Consider the following 22943-nt stretch of genomic DNA (forward strand, 5'->3'; position numbering starts at 1 on the left):
AGCATATAGGGACATATATCTTTCAGATATGACAAGAGCTTTTTATCATATTTTATATTGTAATGGATTATCTTTTAAGATAGAAAAGGGGGAGTGACTCTTTCCTCCCAAGTAGATAAGACTATCTCATCTTAAGACAAAATTGAATTGAGAATGACATATTAGAGAAGATCTGAGGAAGGAGATTACAGTGACTGAATGTGATAATAGAATAATGGAAGAAATGTTATTATTTATAACGAATTGAAGGGAATATTATTACTTTTTTGTTAAAAGTTTCACTATTCATTCTATTATGCACGTTTCTGGCTTCTTTAAGGAATACCTAGCCCAGGTTATATGACTATAAAATTCTGTGGAATTGACTTAAGTCTTACATATAATGTATTAGTTTATTACAATGTTTCAAAAGTATCATTTTATTTCACACATTTTCACTGGAAAGTAATATGAACTTAGTGGTTAGAGTCAAGCTGTTAGAGTATGTCTGGTGGTTTCCCTTTATCTGCAGTTTCACTTTCCGTAGTTTCTGTTACCAGTGGTCAACTGCCATTTGAAATAGGTGAGTACAGTACAGTAAAATGAGAGAAAGAGTGTCCACATAACTTTATTACACTATGTTGTTATAGTTGTTCTATTTTATTATGACTGTTGTTAATATCTTACAGTACCTAATTTATAAATTAAACTTTATCATAGGTTTGCATATATGGGAAAAAACAGTATATATTGGGTTTAGTACTATCCATGGTTTCAGGCCTCCCCTGGGAGTTTTGGAATGTATCCCCCCACAGTGGGCAGGGGGACTACTGTGTGCTCTGCAGTTTAGTGTAGTGTAACCTTGGGCAAATTACTTAATCTTTGATTCTCAGTTTCTTTATCTGTAAAATATAGGTAATAGTATCTATCTACACAATTTTTATGAAGACTAAATACCTAGTATATATAAAGTGTTTAGTCAAGTGCCCAGTATTACAGCATGTGCTCAATAAATGCTGGCTACTACCATCGTCATCAATAAAACTTTTTTGTTTTTGGCTAAAATAAATCAATCCATTTGTTTTAATTCAGAGTTCTCACTAAATTTATTTCCTGATGAAATTATTACCTCTTCCCTTGTTCCTTGCATTCCCTCTCCCTTTTTTCTTGATTATGTTTTTCATATGTATCCTTACTGGAAATTAGGAGGGGAAAAAGAGCCTGGAAAGTCCCTTTTATTACTTCTGTGAACTGAATAAGTTATTCCTTTAGGTGTAGGATGATGATCTGGAAGTCACTAGCATAGACTGGAACTATTCCATGAGTGAAAATACATACATACATGCACATTCCAAGTAGCTATATACTTCCTCTGTTTTGTTTTTCATGACTACTTAATGTTAAGTCTGCATAGCTAAAAGCATTTTGTATGTTGGAAGTGTACTATTTTGACCACATACATTGGATATGCTTTAAGCATCATGAGTTCAGCAATGCTTGTCTTTGGGATTCTCAAGTACTTCTAGCTTTGTTACATCTTCAAAGTATGCCTATGTGTCTGTTAATATTTTTAGGTAGTAGGAATAAAAGAGTAATGCTTCTAGTAAGACAGCCATGTTAATAAGACATTCAGATTATTCAGGAAGATGTGAATATCTAGATGTGAAATCTACCTCATTTGAAATATGAGCTTGAGTACATTTATGTTTTTCTGTGTGTTTGTATTTTGAAATTTTGAATACATGTATATATGCACATTGATTTATAACTTGCAGAGCTAGAGCACCATTTTCATGAACAAATATGCTGAGGAAGAAGAGCAGAAGCACACATACATAAAAGATATTTCTCTTTCATCTTGTGTGTAGACTGAAGTGACTTCTTTGTATTGTCTTTCTCTTTTATGGCGTTGTACACAGTTTGTGCCTGTGTCTTGTATCTCCTAAACAATAAACAGACACGTAATGAGGTATAGAGCTACCATCACCTAGGCAGAAACATGCCATCTCCAAGTGTTATGGTGTGCCCTAGCTGTAAAGGAAGTTAACTACTATACCTCTTTTCCTCAATGAACTGCTGCCTGGAATTACTGCTCTTTCTCTTGTCTACCTTCTCCTTGATTTCATGATTTGGTATTCTGTTGTTTGTACTCTTCATCTTATTCCTTATGTTAATTTTTATGTGACTCCTGTTATTAAGGACCACAAACTACTTTTTTCCCAAATATTTACAAATATGAAATGAGAATTCTTCACAGGTTGGAATATTAAGTAAAAAAGAATGAGGGTATAGAGCATGTTTTAAAAAACATGTTTATTAAAGGAAAGGAAAGCTTTTACAAAAAGGGAGATTAAAAGTTATCACTGCTTAGTTTATGATATAAAGTATCTTAAAGTACAAAACTGTCATACTTATGAAGTTGGTGTTTGTTTAAAACAGGAAGCATTGGGTACAGTTCTCATAAATGTGTATTTTATAGGGTAGTTATCTTGAAAATATACATATATTAAACTACTGGGAGGATTAGAGTCACTGTAAATTGTGAGGGAGTATTTTGGTGGTATTTACTTTTGAGCTGTTGAACTGAAAACTTACTGTAATTCACTGAAGAGTAAGGTTTATAAGGAGCTCGTTTTCTTCTCTTTCACTTCTAACATACACATGAAAAATGTAGCCTGCAGTGAAGTTTTAATTGCTATCACACTGGATAACACTGTTTGACTGTGGTCTCCTTTCTTAGAACACTTCTGTCTCGAGGCTTTCCTGTTTTGCTATTAATTTTATCACAAAAACTGGGTGATTGTCGCTTTCCTGCAGTATTTTGATATGTATTCTAGTTGTTTTTAGTTAATTGTCTTAGTGTTTGTCTACTGTGTTTAGCAAAGTGAGATTATTTTCCTGTTCCACAGATACCTCAAATCGAGTTTTCTGACTTAAAGTTTTTTTCGTTAGGGGGCAGTAGAGTGCTTTGCTTACCTAGCCTTTTCTGGCATTCACGGTGTTATTTGAAATAACATTCAAAATAATTGATGAAGTCAGTAGTTGAAGGAAATGCTAAGTGTTTACATTTGTAATCTTTATAGAACAATAGAGTTCTCTTATTTATTTCCATAAACAAAATTAATGCTTATTAGTCATATATGTGTAGAACAAATAAATGAAATCATCATTTGGCTTTTGAAATTTGTATATGATCATTTGCCAAAATGAAATATATTAAAAACTTTCTACATTATTGACTTTTTTGTTACATTCTGTCACTTGTATTAATTTCTTCGTGAGAAAAAAGAATAAAATAGTCCATAAGATAATTGAATGGCTCTATTAGGTTATGATGTAACTAGTTCTAGGCCCGTTGTAGTCAGCTGAAAGTTCTTTATTTCTAGAGAGTAATGTCATTTGTAACAAGTGTTGATAATTTTGACTGACACCAACACTTTAACTTTGAATATCTTAAAATACTTAAGTTTTGCTATTAGTACATTTTTTCCCCCAGTAAATTTCCTGTTAAAGACAAACTTGTTTTGTTAATACAGGGATTCTACATTTTATTTGTGCATCTTTTGAGGAAGGATCCTTGTGTTTCATTTTTTTTTTCTTTTGCAATAACTGTGGTAAAGTCACCCTGACAGTAGAACTTTTATTTATCTTAATGTTAAATTAGGTTATAATCGGATTGCAGAAAGTACTTTATGTAGAAGTAATTATGATTTTGAATGAATTTGGGGCTCTTAATACTAGTTTTCTGACTTAGAGCTCTTCATTCTTATTTCCAAAATACATGACAAATTCTGTTTAGTGTGAGAAAATGGGCAAAAGTTCTTTTTTATGGTGTTTACTCTGTGCTACACATGGTATCACCTCTTTTTGTGGTTAAAACCTCTCTTCCAGGCATGATTTCTTATTATTCTTATTTTATTGATAAATGGAGATGCGGAAGCACAGAGAAGTTAAATAATATTCCCCTGTTATACAGATAGTAAACAGTAGACCTAGGATTTGAATCCAGGCAATTTTATTTGAGTTCCAATTTATCAGTAGGATGCTGTATCGTCTTGTTAATTTAATAACTTAGCAGTTGAAATTGTAATATGTGCATATGTTTCAAGGTGTTGAAAGCTATTCTAAAATGTAAGGTTGTTCATAGGATTATAGTCACGTGGATTCTAGATTTAATTTTTCTCTTTCCCCTTTATTTGACTAAATTGAAACAATTTTACATTTTTAGTCAATTAGAAACACCATTTATTCTTACGTAGTAAGTAAAGTTATAAATGATGTCAGTTCAACAGAGGCTGCCTTTTATTAACAAATATTATTGTAAGGGCTACATGACATCAATGATGTTGATGTCTTGTGAGCAAATAAGCTGTATCAGTTAAAAAGAAAAGATGTCCTCAGATCTATTTAGGACCGATTTCTCAGAGAAAAATATGTATGCTATTCAAATCATGAATTCCTGTTATAGAAATTTAAATCTTTTCTTCTTAAAGGTCGTGTTAGTATTGACTGATTTGGAATGACCTTCACGTTTTTTAGCTACTTATGTGAGTTCGTCTGCATTTTCCTTTTTTTATTGAAGTATCACGTATCATATCTTTATTAGAATAAATCACACTAAAACATACTTTCTCACCCTTAATTACACATACAAACGAGATAATTCAACTGATCGGACATAATTCAAATGTAAATAAAATCATTCTCTCACATATTTAACATTGTTGAGTGAATTTTTAAAATGTATATATTTAAGGTATACAACATGCTGTTTTGATATAAATATACATAGTAAAATGATTGCTACTATTAAGAAAATTAACCCATCCATCACCTGCCATAATTGCCTTTTTTGTGGCTGTGGTAAAAGCACCTAAAATCTATTTTCCTAGCAAAATTTCAGTTTACAATACAATATCATTAATTATAGTCCTGATTCTGTACATCAGATCTCCAGACTTATTTATCCTACATAACTGCAAGTTTATATGCTTTGACCTGTTTCTCCCCATTTTTTCCCTCTCCTTGTCTCTGATAATCTCTGTTCTACTAGGTATTTTTTTTAAATTCCACATATAAGTGAGATCATGCAGTATTTTTCTTTCTATGTCTGGCTTATTTCACTTACTATAATGTCCTCCAGATTCATCCATGTTGTTGCAAATGGCACTGTATCCTTTTTCAAGGCTGACTCATACTCCTGTGTGTGTGTGTGTGTGTGTGTGTGTATGTGTATATGTATATGTATGCATATATATATATATGTACACATATGGACACATATACATATCACAATTTATCCATTGATAGATAGTTACATTGTTTCCATATCTTGGCTATTATGAATAATGCTGCAACAAACGTGGGGGTGCAGATATGTCTTTAACATACTGGATTCATCTTCTTTGAATATATACCAAGCAAGAGATTCCTGTTAGTTCTCATTTGAATTTTTGGAGGAACCTTCAAACTGTTGTCCTTAATGGCTATACCAATTTACATTTCTACCATCAGTGTACAGGAGTTCCCTTTTCTCCACATTCTCACCAGCATTTGTTGTCTCTTGTCTATTTGATAATAGTCATTCTAACAGTTGTGAGATAATATTTCATTTTGGTTTTGTTTGCATTTCCCTAATGGTTAGTGATATTGAATATCCTTTCATATATCTGTTGGCCATTTTTATGTCTTCTTTGGAGAAATTTCTATTTAGGTTCTTTGCCCCTTTTAAAATCAGTTAATCTTAGTACATTATTATTATTTTGCTATTGAATTGTGTGAGTTCCTTATACATGTTGGATATTAACCCCTTATCAGATACATGGTTTGCAAATTTTCCAGTCCATAGGCTGTATTTTTTGATGGTTTCCTTTTCTGTACAGGAGCTTTTAGTTTGATGTAGTTCTACTTGTTTATTTTTTGCTTTTGTTACTCAAGCTTTTGGTGTGATAATTCAAAATATCAGACTAAGATAAACATGAAGGAGCTTTTCCTCTGTGCTTTCTTCTAGGAGTTTTATGGTTTTAGATCTTATGTTTAGGTCTTTTATCTCTTTTGAGTTTGATTTTTGTGTATGGTGTAAAGGTCCAATTTCATTGTTTTGCACATGGATATTCAGTTTTCCCAGCACCATTTATTAAAGAGACAATTCTTTCATTATTGCATCTTCTTGGTGGCCTTGACAAAAATTAATTGAAAATGTATGCTTGGGTTATTTCTGGGCTCTCTATAGTATTCCTTTTGTCTGTGTATCTGGCTTTATGCCAGTACCATACTGTTTTGGTTACTATAACTTTATAATGTAATTTAAAATTAGGAAGTGTGATACCTCTAACTTTGTTTTACTTTCTCAAGGTTATTTTGGTTATTCAGGGTCTTTTGTGGTTCCATGCGAATTTTAGAATTTTTTTTCTCTGTTTCTGTGAAAAAAATGCCATTGGAATTTTGATAGAATTGCACTGAATCCATATATTGCTATGGGTAATATGGACATTTTAACAATATTAATTGTTCCAATTCATGAACATGGGATATCTTGCTGTTTAATTATGTTGTCTTCAATTTCTTTAATCAGTGTGTTATAGTTTTCAGAGCTTTCACTTCTTTAGCTATATTTCTTTATAGGCATTTTATTCTTTTTGCTCTCCTAGCAATGGTATAGTAGCAGGGGGCTGGGAAGAGGGGTGGTGGCTGGGAAAGTGGGGGCACATAAATAAGATTGTTTTCTTGGTTTCTTTTTAAGCTAGGTCATTATTTGTGTGAAGAAATGCATCTGATTTTTGTATGGTGATTTTGTAAGGTGTATGCTACTTTACTGAATTTATTTGTTCATTTTAACTTTTTTTGTGGCATTTTAAGGGTTCTTTTTCTTTAAACGTAGGTTAGTGTCATCTGCAAACAGGAATAATTTTATTGTCCTCTCTCAAGTGATTTTTTAATATTGCCTGCCTTTTTTTAAAAATCAAGATTCATTTTTCTGTTACCAAAGCTGTATGTGCTTACTGTAGAAAACTTAGAAATTATAGAAACATGAAAGGAAAAACTGTTAGACTTACCACAAAGATGCAGGCAATCTATTTGTTTTATTTCAGTGTTTTTTCGACACAAACTTTTTCTCCAGTCTGATCATAGGACTTGTTTGATTTTATATTCTGCCTCTTTTTTCACTTAATGCTGTAACAAATCATTTTTTATATTATTTCAAACTCATCATTAATATATTTTAAATGACTGCATTATATTATGGCTGTGACAGACTTATTAGGATTTCTTAATAATTCTTCCCCAGTCAAATACTGGGTTTGTTTCTAGTATTTTCCTGTTACGTTGTAATAAACATCTTTGTGTATATATACTTAGATGCTCAGTAAACCTTTATGCATTATGAATGAATTAAAGAAGCCTTCTTAGGATTTAGGGTTATTCCTCAAGAGGATGATTACTAGGTGAAAGGGTATAAACCAAAATAAAACAAAACATCTTATTTAGTTTGATAAATGGCTTTCTGAAATCATTTTGGGGAATACACACAGAAACGCAAACGTTGCATTCAGAAGATTTCTTAGCGTCTAGAGAAAGATGTAACACTATTTCAAAAATAGGTTCTTTAATAACTAGGTAATTAATTACTTTGGATTTTAGGAGGCTGGTGAAAAGCCCAGATATTTTTGTAATATTATAGCGCCCCCTCTTTCAAACTTTTGTATTACATTAGTGCACAAATTAAACAAGCTTTTGTTATGTGTATTTTGTTTTATTATAGAACATGTAGAAGCAATCTGATTAAATACTCAAGCTGTTAGAGAAAATAGAAATAACTCTTATTTGTTAGATAATTGCCAAGGTACTTTGAAAACAAAGCCAGCTTCTTTGGAATCAAATTTATTTAAATATTTTTAAGGCTTTGTGACTTTGGTTTTCTGATTGTTTTGTATCCTTTTTCATTGTGATCAATTTCTCAATGAAATTATGCTTCAAGGTTTTACGTTTTCTAAATAACAGCCGTATAGAAATGTTTTCCCTCAATTTAAGGTGTTTTTGGTTTTTTTTTTTTTTTGGTTTTGTGGTCAACATGACTTTTTAAAAGACAATATTATGTAGTCAAGTATATTGATACAAATCATATGTATTAATTTCTGCATAACGCAATGCAAACTTCCTCCATATATCTGTGTGTGTAAGATTTTTTTTTTCATATTTCAGGCTGTCAAGTGGAAAGTCTGAGTTTATCCATAATAAGATTTTATAAGCTAACAAAAATACTGTTTCAGATGCTACTTATCTTTGATGAGTGAAAGTACACAATATTAATACACCATTAAAGGTTAGTATTTATGTGGAGAAAATGATAATAGAGACTTGGAGGAGAAAATAATCTGTTAAAAATACTCCAAACGTTTTAGGCAATTTAGAATTAAAATATCATTGTTTTACTAAAATTCTTTTTAAATATTTTGTGGGATTCCATAGTAAGGAAACAAATACTATCTTCACTTGTCTTTTCTAGCTTCTGAATTCTGTAGTCTCTGAAACCCAGAGGCAGTTGGTAGATACAGAATTTTTAAAACAGAATTTGTTTTGAAGTACCTTTAAATTTCATTAGATACCTTTTCATGTATTAGAAATGACAATAATGTAAATGAATAATATAAATATTTTGACATAAAAGTATTAACAATGAATTAGACATCTGGACAAGTAAAATGCTAAATTCAATAAAGTAAATATGCACTAACTTTTTAAACATCTTGAATTCAGTTCAAGAAATATTTTTTAAGCGTTTACTACATGTGAGTTACTAGGCAAGGTATTCGTGATACAGACAGGTTTTATTTTCTGTCACGGAGCTTATGGGCTAGCAGGAAATACATATGTTAAGCCAGTAAATATAAGTTTGATGACTAGTACAAAGGAGGAAGTACATGGAAACCAATAGCAAGGAATTAGAAACGGTGACAGGCAGAGAAGTTTTCAGATGGAGGAAAAAGCACCTGAAAGAGGACAGAGGTTTATTTTGTGAGCATTTCAAATATGGAGGTACCTGAGATATCCAGGTGGAGATTGTCAGGTTTGTAGTCTGAGATGTGGGAGAAAATTGTAAACTAGAAATTGAGATTTGGAAATCATTGAGATTATAATTTCAGTCATGAGAATGGAAGAGATCACTTAGAGGATATATTAGACCTAACATTTAAATGACAGGTAGAATTGAAGGAGCTTATGACAGTGATTGGGAAGGAACAGCCAAATTCCAAAGGAAGAGAGCATTTCTTAGGGGTGAATCATGTGACATGTTGCTACTAAGTAAATTTAGAGGGAAGCAGGGTCAGAGAGAGAAGATAATAATTCTCACAGCCATGAAGTAGGTGCTAGTATTTTCCTGTTAACTAGATCAAGAAACCCAGACTCAGTGGTTAAGTATCTTTCTCTAAATTGGATACTAGAAAGTGATGGTGCCATAATTTGAAACCAGGTCTGTCTGACTCCATAGTCTGAGCTTATAATCACTACATAGTGTTAAAAAATGAATTCAGTGACATGGAGATCATTGGTGATTACTTTGTGGGACAGGAGAAGGAAATATTTCAAGATGGAGGGCAGTATTGAATGCTATTTGAGAGGTCAGAAGAGAGAAGAACAGACATTTGACCGTTGGATTTTGTAAAATGGACTTCTCTGATGACCTAGACAATTATGATTTCAATAACAATTGAGAGAAGAAGAAAGAAACCTAATTGGGATAAACTCACTAAAGAATATGAGGTGAGAGTGGAAGTAGTGATACAGGTAACTGTTTTGGAAATAGGACAGTTGATGTAGGGGAGTGTGGATTCAGTAACTGGAGATATTAGAGGAGGTTTGTATGCAGATGCCATAGGTCCACTGGGGGAGAAAATGATGCAGAATGGAGAGGGATATATTAATACATTTCTTGAGAAAGTGAGATGTGAGATTCAGAGCACAAACGGAAAGGTAGGATTCAATCAGAGTGGGAACATTTCACTTGTCTTCATAGAGAAAGAAGAGTATGGATCAGGTGAGTGGTTTTGATGGTGGAAAGAGAAAGTTGTAATGATCTGATTGCTTCTGTTTTCTCAATGCTGCTGTTATGAGATTGGGAGAATGGGGCGGTCCTAGTAGGTTTGAGAACAGAGGACAAAGTGTGAAATGGTTATTTTGGATATTGGACAATTGAACAAACTGGGTATTTTAGGGTATTTTACTGTTACTACACAGTGCTGATTGCCCAATTGTGATTTGTGATCACGAATTTGAGATGAGAACTGTTGGCAGGTTGTATATTTTTCTTCATTTATTTTTAATTGCTCAGGTGCACATGTGGAGTAGGTGGATAATTTGGTTTAATCATGCTTTTATCTTTGCCGGGTGTTGTCAGTGGAGGGTGAAAAGGACAAAGGGTGTGCCTGTGTCTGCGAAAGAGTAAATTTTAGCAACTGACCCTGGAGTCTAAATTGGGCCAGGTGGAAAGTGAGGATATTGTGTATGTGTGTTCGGGGCAGGGTGGTAAGTGATGAGAGGGAGAAACTATCTAGAAATATGCTGGAACCTAGCCACACTCTCTGATATGGTTAGGCTTTGTGTCCGCACCCAGATCTCATCTTGAATTGTAATCCTCACAATCCCCATAATCCCCGTGTGTCAAGGGAGAGACCAGGTGGAGGTAGTTGAATCATGAGGGTGATGCCCTCATGCTGTTCTCCTGATAGTGAGTGAGTTCTCACGAGATGTGATTGTTTTATAAGGAGCTCTTACCCCTTTGCTCAGCACTTCTCCTTCCTGCCAACTTAAGAAGAAGGTGTCTTGCTTCCCCTTCGCCTTCTGCCATGATTGTAAGTTTCTTGAGGCCTTCCCAGCCATGCTGAACTGAACTGTGAGTCAATTAAAGCTCTTTCTTTTATAAATTACCCTTTCTTGGGCAGTTCTTAATAGCAGTATGAAAATGCAGTAATACAGCTTTCCTAGAGGTTTATAGAGGAGCCTCAAATAGATGCATTATTTTCCAAGATCACTCATTGACTTTTAATTTGAGTCTTGAGATGTCTGTGGCTTGACCTGGTGGTGTACAGTTTATCCGTTAAGACAAAGAAGTGGATACATGTAAAATTTGAAAGCTGGTCTTTTCCGAACCTTTACCCTGCATCAGCTTGGAAACTGAAGTGGTCTAATTATATGAAGATTTATTCTGTGTCCTAGGAGTTCCCATTGTGTGTCCAGTGGCTACTCCTTGATCTCTTGCTTCCTTGGTTGATAATATACCCAGCATCTGCTGGAAGTAGTAGAGTATTAATTTCATAATGAGCCCACTACACCAGTGATACTATATCCAGAAATAAATTAAAATGTGAGAATTTTGTATGTTGTTTGAATTATATTAGCTTTTGAACATCAGTGGTGATTTTTTGAATTGCTTTTCTGAATCTGGTATTCTAATTTTGAGGGTATTATTGTAAATTTTACTTCAAGACAGAGTAAAGATGTCTTGATTAAGTTTTCTTATGAGTAATTTGCATTATTGGATACTGAATCCAGTCCCAATTATTTTGGCAACAAAAGGAGTTGACAAACACTCTTTTTTCCTGGCATAGTTTAAATAAGATTTTAAGCATGTTTGCAGTGTTAGTTACTATGTGAATACTTAAATATGTCTTTAATGGATTGTGCGGATTATAGTCTTTTCAGATTTTTTCTTTCCTTTATATGAGAATTATTTAGAAGAAGTTAAACTTATATGAAGAGGAAGAATAATTGTAACTATATATTTCTTAGAACAAATTATTGCGCACTTTTGGCTGTTTTGATGGTATTGGGAAAAGGGAAGATTCTTCTATTAAGTTTTCATATAAAATCTCTTTATTTTTGTTTTTCAAAGTTTCTCAGCTGGCCTTAATACTTATGATCCAAAGCTGCAACCTTTCAGAAATGCCATGTCCATATTTTAAAAAACTAAAATGCTTTAAGGATTTAATCAGATCCTCGAGTCTTATATCGCAGGACTTATTTGGAAATGTGGCCATCCCAAGATACCTAATGATTATGAGTCTGGTTTGGGTGTTTTCTTTTTGGGTATTTAGCATCACCCCAACACCATCGGTTCTGTGTTTTTGGTATGTATCTGGATGATACATTTGAGGATCTGCTGAGGACAGCTGTTTGGTTAGTGCACAAGGAACAGTCAATTTTAGTTACTTTATCATATGCTGGAGATTGATATTCATAAAGCAGTGGGAATATACTGTAACTAGGGCCATTGATGAACAAAGGGATAAAAATAGGGTTGATGAAGCAGTATTATTCTTTATCTCACCAATTATCCTACCCTTTGCTACCAGCACAAAGAAGAGACAGACAGGATTAATATAATCTAATTTTTACAAACTCTTTTTAACTTGCTTGTTTCATAAGTGTTTGATTCCTAAGTATAACCAATGAATAGCAAATTATACAGTATTTTTTAAAATATATCATATTTTAAGCTTTTAAAAATTGGTTGACTATCTGAAATTTACGTAAATTTTGCTTATAATCAATAACTGCTATTATGACATCAGTGAAACTGTATGTTGTGATTGTTGTGGCTGGTTAACCAAAATGTGTATTTCACAAATATATATATAATATATAATGGGTGAAGATGAAATGTAATAGTAAATGAATGTGTAGAAAGAAATTCTTGTGTATAAATTTCATGTTTAAAGAACCTTGATTTTATCTTTTAAAAAATTCTTTTTTACTTTTTAAAAATTACACAAGTAATTTACATTGAGGAAAAATAAAAAAATGTAAGAAAATAAAATTCACCTACAATCCTACCTAGAGGTAATCACTTTGAGTGACATATTTAATTGACATATATCTTTCCAAGTCTGTCCATTGTAAACTAGTTGTCTTTTCCCATAAAGCATTATATTGTAAATAACATCTTTTATTGTCAGTAAATGAGCTTCTACTCAGCAACATCATTTTAAATGACTGCATAGGATTCTGTTGTTTGTATGTTCCATTTCTTATTTCTTTTTTTGGTAAATATAATTTATTTATTCAAATAGTACTTCAGCAGTACATTTGCCTTTAAAGCCATATTTAAAATACTGTATACTAACGTGTTGACTAAAGTGATGGAAGAAGATTTTAGAAATTCTGTTCATGTAAATTCTGTTGGAATTCTAGTAATTGCTAAAATATTATATTTTTATTGCTGAGAGACTTCCTTTTTCAGGGATTAACATGTTTAGACATATAGTTTAGAATGTCTTTTAAAACTATGTGTGTGTTTGTTAATTCATGAGGTTTCCAAACCATGAGATTTTGCTCCTTCCCTTTCTTCCTCTCTTTCTCTTTCCTCTTCTTTGCTTCTTTATAATAGAGTAGATATGAAGTTTCTTTCAGACATAAAGAAGTTCTATCCTATCCATTATAAAGGGGTAATTTTTTCCATATTTAATGTGCTGCCACCTCCTTGGTGAGAGCAGTACCATAAATATCCCAGCATAACACCTTTGTTATTCTCAACAGTAAAATGACCAGAATTGTCCAGGTACAACTTTATTTATGGAATCAGCAAAGGCTGGTGGAATTTTCTAGCCAAAAGGGATCTTAAGTGGATTTGTCAATGGATTTTTTTTTTTCTGACAATGGATTCTTAATATGACACCAAAAGCATGAGCAACCAAAGAGAAAAGATAAATTGAACTTCATTAAAATTGAAAACTTTTGTGTATCAAAGAACATTGTCAAGAAGTTGAAAGGACAACCTGGAGAATGGGAGAAAACATTTTAAAATTACATATATTATGGGATTTGTATTTGAATGAATAAAGAACTCTTACAACTCAATAACAACAAAAAACCCCCACAAAACCCTAATTTTATTTATTTTATTTGTTAATATTTTTTGAGACAGGGTTGCCCTGTCACCCAGTCTGGAGTGCAGTGGCATGGTCATAGCTCACTGCAACCTCCAGCCTTCCAGACTCAAGTGACCCTCCTGCCTCAGTATTCCCAGGTAGCTGGGACTGCAGGCACCTGTCACCATGCCTGACTAATTAAATAAATTATTTTTTGTAAAGACAGGAACTCACTTTGTTGCCCAGGCTGGTCTTGAACTCCTGGGCTCAAGATGTCTTCCTACCTAGGCCTCTCTAAGTGCTAGGATTACAGGTGCGAGCCACTGTGCCTGGCCAGCAACCTAATTTTTAAAATGGGCAAAGGACTTGAATAGACATTTCTCCAAAGATTTGCAAACGGCCAATAAACATGAAAAGATACTCAACATCATTAGTCATTAGGGCAATGAAAATCAAAACCACAATGATACATCATTTCATACCCACTAGAATGGCTATTATTTTTTCTGATAGGGAAAATAAGTATTGGTAAGGATGTGGAAAAATTGGGACACTCATAATTGCTGGTGGGAACACAAACACTTCTGTGGAAAACAGTTTGGTGGTTTTTCCAAAATGTAAACATAGAATTACCCTAGGACCCTGCAATTCCACTCTTAGGTATATACCCAAAAGAATTAAAAACAAAGGCTCAAACGTGAACATGTACACAGATATTTATAGCAGCACTATTCATAGCTAAAAGGTAGCAATAACCCTGTCTGAGTCCATTTGTGCTGCTATAACAAAATACCTGAGATTAGGTAATTTATAAGGAACAGAAATTTATCTCTTAGAATACTAGAGGCTGAAAAGTTCAAAATGTAGGGACTGGCATCCAGTGTCTGATGAGGGCCTTCTTGCTGTGTCTTTACATAGCAGAAGAGCAAGAGAGAGCGAGTGCACCCATTCCTTCAAGCTTTTTTAAGTGCGTTAATCCCTTCCATGATGGCTTTGCTCTCATAACTTTATCACCTCTGAAAGGCCCCACCTTTTACTACTATTATGTTGGTGATTATGTTTCAACATATAAATTTTAAGTAATGCATTCAGATCATAGCAAACCCAAGTGTCTATCAGTGAGTGAATGGATAAACAAACTGTGTTATATACATAGAATGGGATATTACTGAGCTGTGAAAAGGATTGGCGTACTGATATGTGCTATAATGTGGATGAACCTTGAAAATGTTATGCTGTGTAATAGAAGCCAGACACAAAAGATCAATTATTGTATGAATCCATTTATATGAAAAATCCAGGATAGGCAAATCCATAAAAATAGCAGATTTGTAGTTGCAGGGTCTGGGAGGAGGAAAGAATGGAGAGTTGACTTTAATGGGTATGAGTTTCTTCTTGGTGTAGTAAAAGTGTTCTGGAATTAGATAGCATTGTGTTTGTATTGGAAGCTACTAAATTGTACACTTTAAAATGATTAAAATGGTAAATTTTATAAAAAGGCACACACATACACCCCTCTTAGAAATAAATCAACTCTTTAAGCTTACTGATGAGAAAACTCAGTCCCAGTGAGGTTAAATGATGTGTAAGTTGATTATTGGCACAGCTAGATGAGAACTTAATCTGATATAATGGAGGGAACATTGGACTTGAAGTGAGAAAGCTGAATTTAAATTTTTAGACTGTGGGAAATTTTCTGTGGCACATACCGCAGTTTGAAAATGTGTTGGTAATACTTGCCTCATAGGGTTGATAGAGTTAAATGAAATAATGTTTGTGAAATGCCTATTATGGCTCTCACATAGTAAGCGACTAATGTTAATGTTAGTTGAATTTGAATTTGCAGTGCTATAGTTTATTATTAGGAACATGAGTTACTCTTGAAAATAATTTTTATGAATATATTATCTTGAAGAATAGCTGAATACTGGTTTGGTGGGTTGTACAATAATTTGCTCTTTGAAAAAAAAAATCTGTGCTGTAGTACAGTAATTTGCTTTGTAACCTGGCTATTAGAATTGAGACTGAGTTGTCTGTGGCCATCATTTTTAACAAATCACTGTTCCTTTTCTCTTTAGTAGAAATGATTCTTAAATGAATATAGAGGAAGAATACCACTTCCTTAATTACTAATATTCTATTGTAGGCTACTTGAACTCCCTCCCTGTGGGATTTTTTTTCACAGTGACCTTTCAGAGAGTATGAGCTGTGAAAGAAGAAATCCACAGGGCAGTGTGCCAACTGTAAATGTAGATCAAAAATCTGGCTTCTATATCATCATCCTCAATTTTAATACTTTGTATTTACTTAGTAGCTTTCAGCTATAGGACTCAAAAGTCTACAAATAGCCTCAAAACACCCCATTGAGGTAAGCATAAAGTAATAATTATTTTTTGTTAAAAGAGGAAGTGAATGGTATTGTTTAATTGTCAATTTTAGAATAAGAGAATAAATCATCTTTTAAAAATATGCTGTTAGTTACAGCGTGGTCTTTTTTTAAAAAGAGGAACCAGAAGTTTTTCTCCTTCATGTTAAGGGATGGTCCAATTTTCATCCCCATTTTACTTTGGTTATTTTTGCCACTTTTTTACTGATTGTAATTATGTGTTGACCTCATTTGATTCTAAAGTACAAGAAAATATGAAAATTATAAGCATAAACCTTAAATAGTTTCATTGACCTATTTTAATTTATGAAATCTTTTTTTGCTATAAACAGATGAGTACAATAATTTATAGATAGCTTTGTGAGTGGGTATTTTGTTTCCAGCTATACAGAAGTTGCATAATAGCTACCCACTCAGGTATTTTAGATTGGCATGGTAGTGACTGTTCAATAATAAGACTGCTGCCACATAATAGCATATTTGTGCATCTTTTCGACGCTACATATGAATGATCTTTATGAATAAAATAGTGCTACCTAATTCTATATATTTTGGCTGTATGTTTCCTAAAAGTGATAATCTTTGGAGACGGACTGATCTTATATAGGTTAAGATGCAGGATAAGTTTAAAAATACAAATTAAGATGGAGTCCAATTAATAGTCATTTCTGAAAAAATATAAGCCTTTCTCATAAGGACATTTTCTGTCAAGAGGTAAGTGTGGGTCAGGGCTCATTTGGAGGCTGAGGGGACATCTGATTTCTTCATAATATTATATAAAATTTGCAAGTGGCTAAGCTACCTCATTGTTTCTTCTGTGGATAAGGGCCTGCTGCCTTGAATTCTAATCAGCCTGGATGGGTGGGGCTGATCAAAGCTGAGGGTCTTGATAGCTGCAGAGCACACAGTAATCACTATACCTGATACCACCATATTGAAATGATCAAGACAATAATGATAATAGATAGCATTTATTGACCAATTAATATGTGCCAGGTATTGTTCTGTGGGCTTTTATGTTTTTTTCTCATTGGAGCTTTGCAGTTAATAAGCAATGAGTTACTTCTTTTATTGGCCCAGAGGGCTGAAAATAATTTGCAGCTTAATAAAGTAGCTACTTTGCTTCCATAGTGATTGCCTTGCCATCTGTTTTAAGTGTGGGCCATGGCTTCTCTAATAAACCCTATTCTCATAATCTTTATCTTGCTCTTAAACATTTTGTTTTGATAGCCATGAAACCCTCCTCAGGGTAGGTGATTTATTTCCATTTGCCAAATGTGAAGAGTGAGAGAATGACCTTGATAAAGAGTTGGGTTGAGAATTGTTCCTGTTTTTCTTCTGGTGGGGCTTTAAGGGTGATGGAGCACTTACAGTACTAGAGAATCAGAGAATTTAGGGGCATAAAATAGAATCCATACTGGATTTTTTTAGAGCTTAGCTACTCAACCACAATACAAGTAGGCAAGAGGTCAGCTGAGATACTGATTGACTTCATATGCCCTTGGGGCAGCCAGGCAGTGTCTGAGGGGACCTGAGTTCCCAGCCACCCAGCCTCAAGCTGCCTTATTACTTAACTGCTTTGTAGAGTGTAAACATTATCATTTTCTGTCAGTGCCAGAATGTGAGTTAGGCTTGGGAAGCATAATTTCACCAGAAATGGAAAGAAGAAGAACTTTTATTTTGTTACTTTTATTTTTAACCTAGTTCTCTCTCTCATTGTTTAATTGATGATGAGATATATAAATATTCATATTGGATTTAAAACTTGAAATTTATACTGGGTAGTTTATTGTCAGTGATCTCAAAAGTTAATAGCAGTGACTTGCATAAAAGTGTAAACATTTCCTGAGCAATGCAGTATGTGGCCACCAGTCAGTTGTGTTAGTTGAGAAAGGGCAAACATGATCTGTTTTCTGAGAGTGCTGTTCACCTGGGTGCTTTTCGTTTTCAATACTCCTTTTGGAGAAGTTTGGTTTACTTGTAGTTTCAGATAATATTTGGAGCTCTGATATAAAAATTCTTTCAGATAGTTTAGGTAAGACTTATACATTAAGTGTTTTATATGGCAAGTTGGCCCAAAGCCATATACATAGGCCACCTTTATTCGTCACACATAGTTTTCCTTAATCCTCATCTCTGCCAGCCTTGACCACAGAACTTACTTTTCTTTTTCTTTTTGCACATAAATTTTAAAGGGAGTGATAGCCCTTCATTTTTTTTTTTTAAAATATACAATGGGATCTCGTTTAGGGAGGGATGGAATTTAGGGTCTCACTTTAGTGCAAAAGGTGATAATCTCAGAGACAAGGCTGTTCTTGAGAGGGAGCGGGAGTGCCTTGGGAAAGTACCACATTGGATCCCAGTATAACATTTCTAAATGAGTCCGTGACAGCTATGTTATTTTTCTTTAGCAGTTTTGTTGGAACTGTTGCTGTTTCTTTAGTTAAGCACTCAGAATACATTTATGTATCTTTTAACATTGGTATCATCTTTAACACACATGAGATCCTGGAAACACACGAGACCTTGGCATGCATTGACTGAGTAAACAGCAGATTCACCTTTTCCATCTCACGCTCACTCCGGGGCTTACACTTTTCAGGGGAATTGTGGACTTAATTGTCTGCATTATTTAGTTACTCTATTTCTGGTTGCAGAGTTTATAGTTGAATTAATATAAGTGAATCATAGTTAAATTCACATAAATGTGAAGTTTCTATTAACTGATTTATTACTTGGGTTGTTTGTGCATTGTCCTTACGTTTTATTTATATATGCCGTCAGAATCTTCAGATTCTCATTTCTTTGAATTTAAAAACGCTACTATTTTCATTAAGAAAATCTCTTGTCTGTTTCCATTTTGTACTGATTTATAGCATCAGAGGCTGTTAGGGGAGCTAAAAGGTTGTTAAATATATATTCTATATTTGTTAGCTGTATTTTTGTAAAAATTTTATAGATAAACAGACATCCTGGGTATTCTGGTGAGAAAAAGAGAGGATAGTATGGATGATTGCTGCTAATTTTTAAATTGACAAAGGGAGGAATGTGACTATATTGGTTTAATGAGTGCCTAATTTGAAGAATTCTAACATAGTTGTTTTTTCTCCTCCAGATATATTGATTGTGATTCTATTGCTTTCAGCCAAATTATTTTAATTAGATTTAGATTCAGGTATGACTGCCTCCCACAGTTTCTACTCTTGTAGGCTTTACTTACACTGCTTTAAACAATAGGGGTTTACTTTTATATTAGTAGCATTAATTATCTATTAATTTTTCTTCATTTAGAACCATTAAATTTAATATATCACATTTATTAATATAAGAAAAAATTATAGAAGTCAGTTATCTTAACAAATTGAGGTCCTACAATTTTTGAGAAGTGTAAGTTTATTATATTTTAAAAAGTCTAGCTGAGGATTACTATTTCTGGTTTCTTTTTTCTTCATGTTAATAAGTCCAATGTAGAGAGTACTTAGACTTTGTTACTAAATAGCTGTGTGCCCTGAGACCAAAGCATTTCACCTCCCTGACCTTCCTGCATTTATGTACAAAATAAAGGGTTAAGCTGTTCTACTATCCAGTTCCAAAATAACTCTGTATTATATTTTTGACAAATAATAGAGAATAAGGTGAAGGACCAGTGGTGGCACTGGTGTGTAGTAAAAACAGTACAGGCTTTGTTATCACCCTGTCTTGACACTTAGGAAATTGCTGCAGGATGTCAAGCAGATTACTTAACTGATTGAGGCTCAAATTGTGATCAGAAAATTGGGACAACAGTAGCTGCCTCATAAGGTTTTTCTGGAAATTAAATATGGTAGCAAATATAAAAGCATCTATTACAGTACGGTTTCATTCACTGATATCTTCATTTCCTTGAAGAGGTCTTTCCAGATTAGGGCTGGAGAATTAAAATGCTCAGATTCTTACAACACCATTATTTGAGCTGGAAAATACGCCCTTTAAGCAACATTTTCATGATACTTCATATCTATAGAAAGTTGGGGGCCTGAAGGCCTTTTGGATTTTGAATACTTTACATCTCTTTTAGTCTAGGTGGTATCACTTTGGCCAGTACAACTCTTAAAATTTTTGTAGTCTTGAATCTAATTCCATAACCCCCTCAAGTTAGAAGTTCTTTATAATTCTTTTAGAGACATTAACAAAGGGTTTTGTAGTTACTCTTCTGCTTTGATCTGTCCCAGGCTATACTGTATTTGAAGACTATTTTGCCAGCTTATACACTGGAGATGAGAAGCAGTTGTATTTTGCAACCCCGCACAGTCCTTGCCCCCCTTTATTTTTTCTAAATTCTCCTTATAACTGATCAGTTTTTTGTTTAGCTTGTCTCTTTGTTGCCATATTGCCTTATGATGTACAGTTAGGAACAACCAGTTGATTTTCAATTTTCTGCCTAGAGATCTCAGGCAAATCCAAATGTTTATTAAGTAAATATTTCATTGTCTGAGTTTTATCGTGAACACAATTTTGCCGATTTTTTGTTACTACATATCACAAGTTCCTATTTTTTCAGCCACCAATAACAATTTTTTAATGAATTTCTAGTTTTTCCTAATAGATTGCTCACTGTTTTTCAAGCCAAAGGCCACTGTTTAATTCTAAAACCAATACTACATATTTTTTTTTTTTCAATTATGGTAGGACCTTACCTTTGGTAACATCAGTTAGCTATTGCTAATAACATACCACTTCAAAATTTAGTGGTTTAAAACAATAACCATTTATTATTGTTCACGAGTCTGTAGGTGGGCAAGGTAGTTGGCTGGCTAGGCTTGGCTGATCTAATGCTGACTTGCTCATGTTTCAGCAGTTTGCTGGGTCTAGTTTGGGATGATTTTAATCAGTGGGATGAGTGGACTTCATGTCTGTTATCATTTAGCAGGTTACCCTGGGCTGTTCACTTGGTTCAGAGACAGCACAAAAGATGTAGGATAGGCCTTTTGAGATCTAATACAGAACAGGCACACTGTTATTTTCTTTTCTTTTTTTTTTTTTATTATACTTTAGGGTTTTAGGGTACATGTGCACAATGTGCAGGTTTGTTACATATGTATCCATGTGCCATGTTGATTTCCTGCACCCATTAACTCGTCATTTAGCATTAGGTGTATCTCCTAATGCTGTCCCTCCCCCCTCCCCCCACCCCACAACAGTCCCCGGAGTGTGATGTTCCCCTTCCTGTGTCCATGAGTTCTCATTGTTCAATTCCCACCTATGAGTGAGAACATGCGGTGTTTGGTTTTTTGTCCTTGCGATAGTTTACTGAGAATGATGTTTTCCAGCTTCATCCATGTCCCTACAAAGGACACGAACTCATCATTTTTTATGGCTGCATAGTATTCCATGGTGTATATGTGCCACATTTTCTTAATCCAGTCTATCATTGTTGGACATTTGGGTTGGTTCCAACTCTTTGCTATTGTGAATAGTGCCACAATAAACATACGTGTGCATGTGTCTTTATAGCAGCATGATTTATAGTCCTTTGGGTATATACCCAGTAATGGGATGGCTGGGTCAAATGGTATCTCTAGTTCGAGATCCCTGAGGAATCGCCACACTGACTTCCACAATGGTTGAACTAGTTTACAGTCCCACCAACAGTGTAAAAGTGTTCCTATTTCTCCACATCCTCTCCAGCACCTGTTGTTTCCTGATTTTTTAATGATGGCCATTCTAGCTGGTGTGAGATGGTATCTCACTGTGGTTTTGATTTGCATTTCTCTGATGGCCAGTGATGATGAGCATTTCTTCATGTGTTTTTTGGCTGCATAAATGTCTTCTTTTGAGAAGTGTCTGTTCATGTCCTTTGCCCACTTTTTGATGGGGTTGTTTGTTTTTTTCTTGTAAATTTGTTTGAGTTCATTGTAGATTCTGGATATTAGCCCTTTGTCAGATGAGTAGGTTGCAAAAATTTTCTCCCATTCTGTAGGTTGCCTGTTCACTCTGATGGTAGTTTCTTTTGCTGTGCAGAAGCTCTTTAGTTTAATGAGATCCCATTTGTCGATTTTGGCTTTTGTTGCCATTGCTTTTGGTGTTTTAGACATGAAGTCCTTGCCCACGCCTATGTCCTGAATGGTATTGCCTAGGTTTTCTTGTAGGATTTTAATGGTTTTAGGTCTAACATATAAGTCTTTAATCCATCTTGAATTAATTATTGTATAAGGTGTAAGGAAGGGATCCAGTTTCAGCTTTCTACATATGGCTAGCCAGTTTTCCCAGCACCATTTATTAAATAGGGAATCCTTTCCCTATTTCTTGTTTTTGTCAGGTTTGTCAAAGATCAGATAGTTGTAGATATGCAGCATCATTTCTGAGGGCTCTGTTCTGTTCCATTGATCTATGTCTCTGTTGTGGTACCAGTACCATGCTGTTTTGGTTACTGTAGCCTTGTAGTATAGTTTGAAGTCAGGTAGCGTGATGCCTCCAGCTTTGTTCTTTTGGCTTAGGATTGACTTGGTGATGCGGGCTCTTTTTTGGTTCCATATGAACTTTAAAGTAGTTTTTTCCAATTCTGTGAAGAAAGTCATTGGTAGCTTGATGGGGATGGCATTGAATCTATAAATTACCTTGGGCAGTATGGCCATTTTCACGATATTGATTCTTCCAACCCATGAGCGTGGAATGTTCTTCCATTTGTTTGTATCCTCTTTTATTTCATTGAGCAGTGGTTTGTAGTTCTCCTT

General features: G+C 34.0%; 1 protein-coding gene across 8 annotated transcripts in view; it reads left to right on the plus strand.

Moving 5' to 3' along the window:
* Nucleotides 1–22943, plus strand: part of COMMD10 (COMM domain containing 10) — a 209863-nt gene that overhangs the window by 59200 nt on the left and 127720 nt on the right. The gene's annotated exons all lie outside the window — the stretch shown is intronic.

This window comes from Symphalangus syndactylus, chromosome 11 (assembly GCF_028878055.3).
Source record: "Symphalangus syndactylus isolate Jambi chromosome 11, NHGRI_mSymSyn1-v2.1_pri, whole genome shotgun sequence".
NCBI classification, from domain to species: domain Eukaryota; kingdom Metazoa; phylum Chordata; class Mammalia; order Primates; family Hylobatidae; genus Symphalangus; species Symphalangus syndactylus.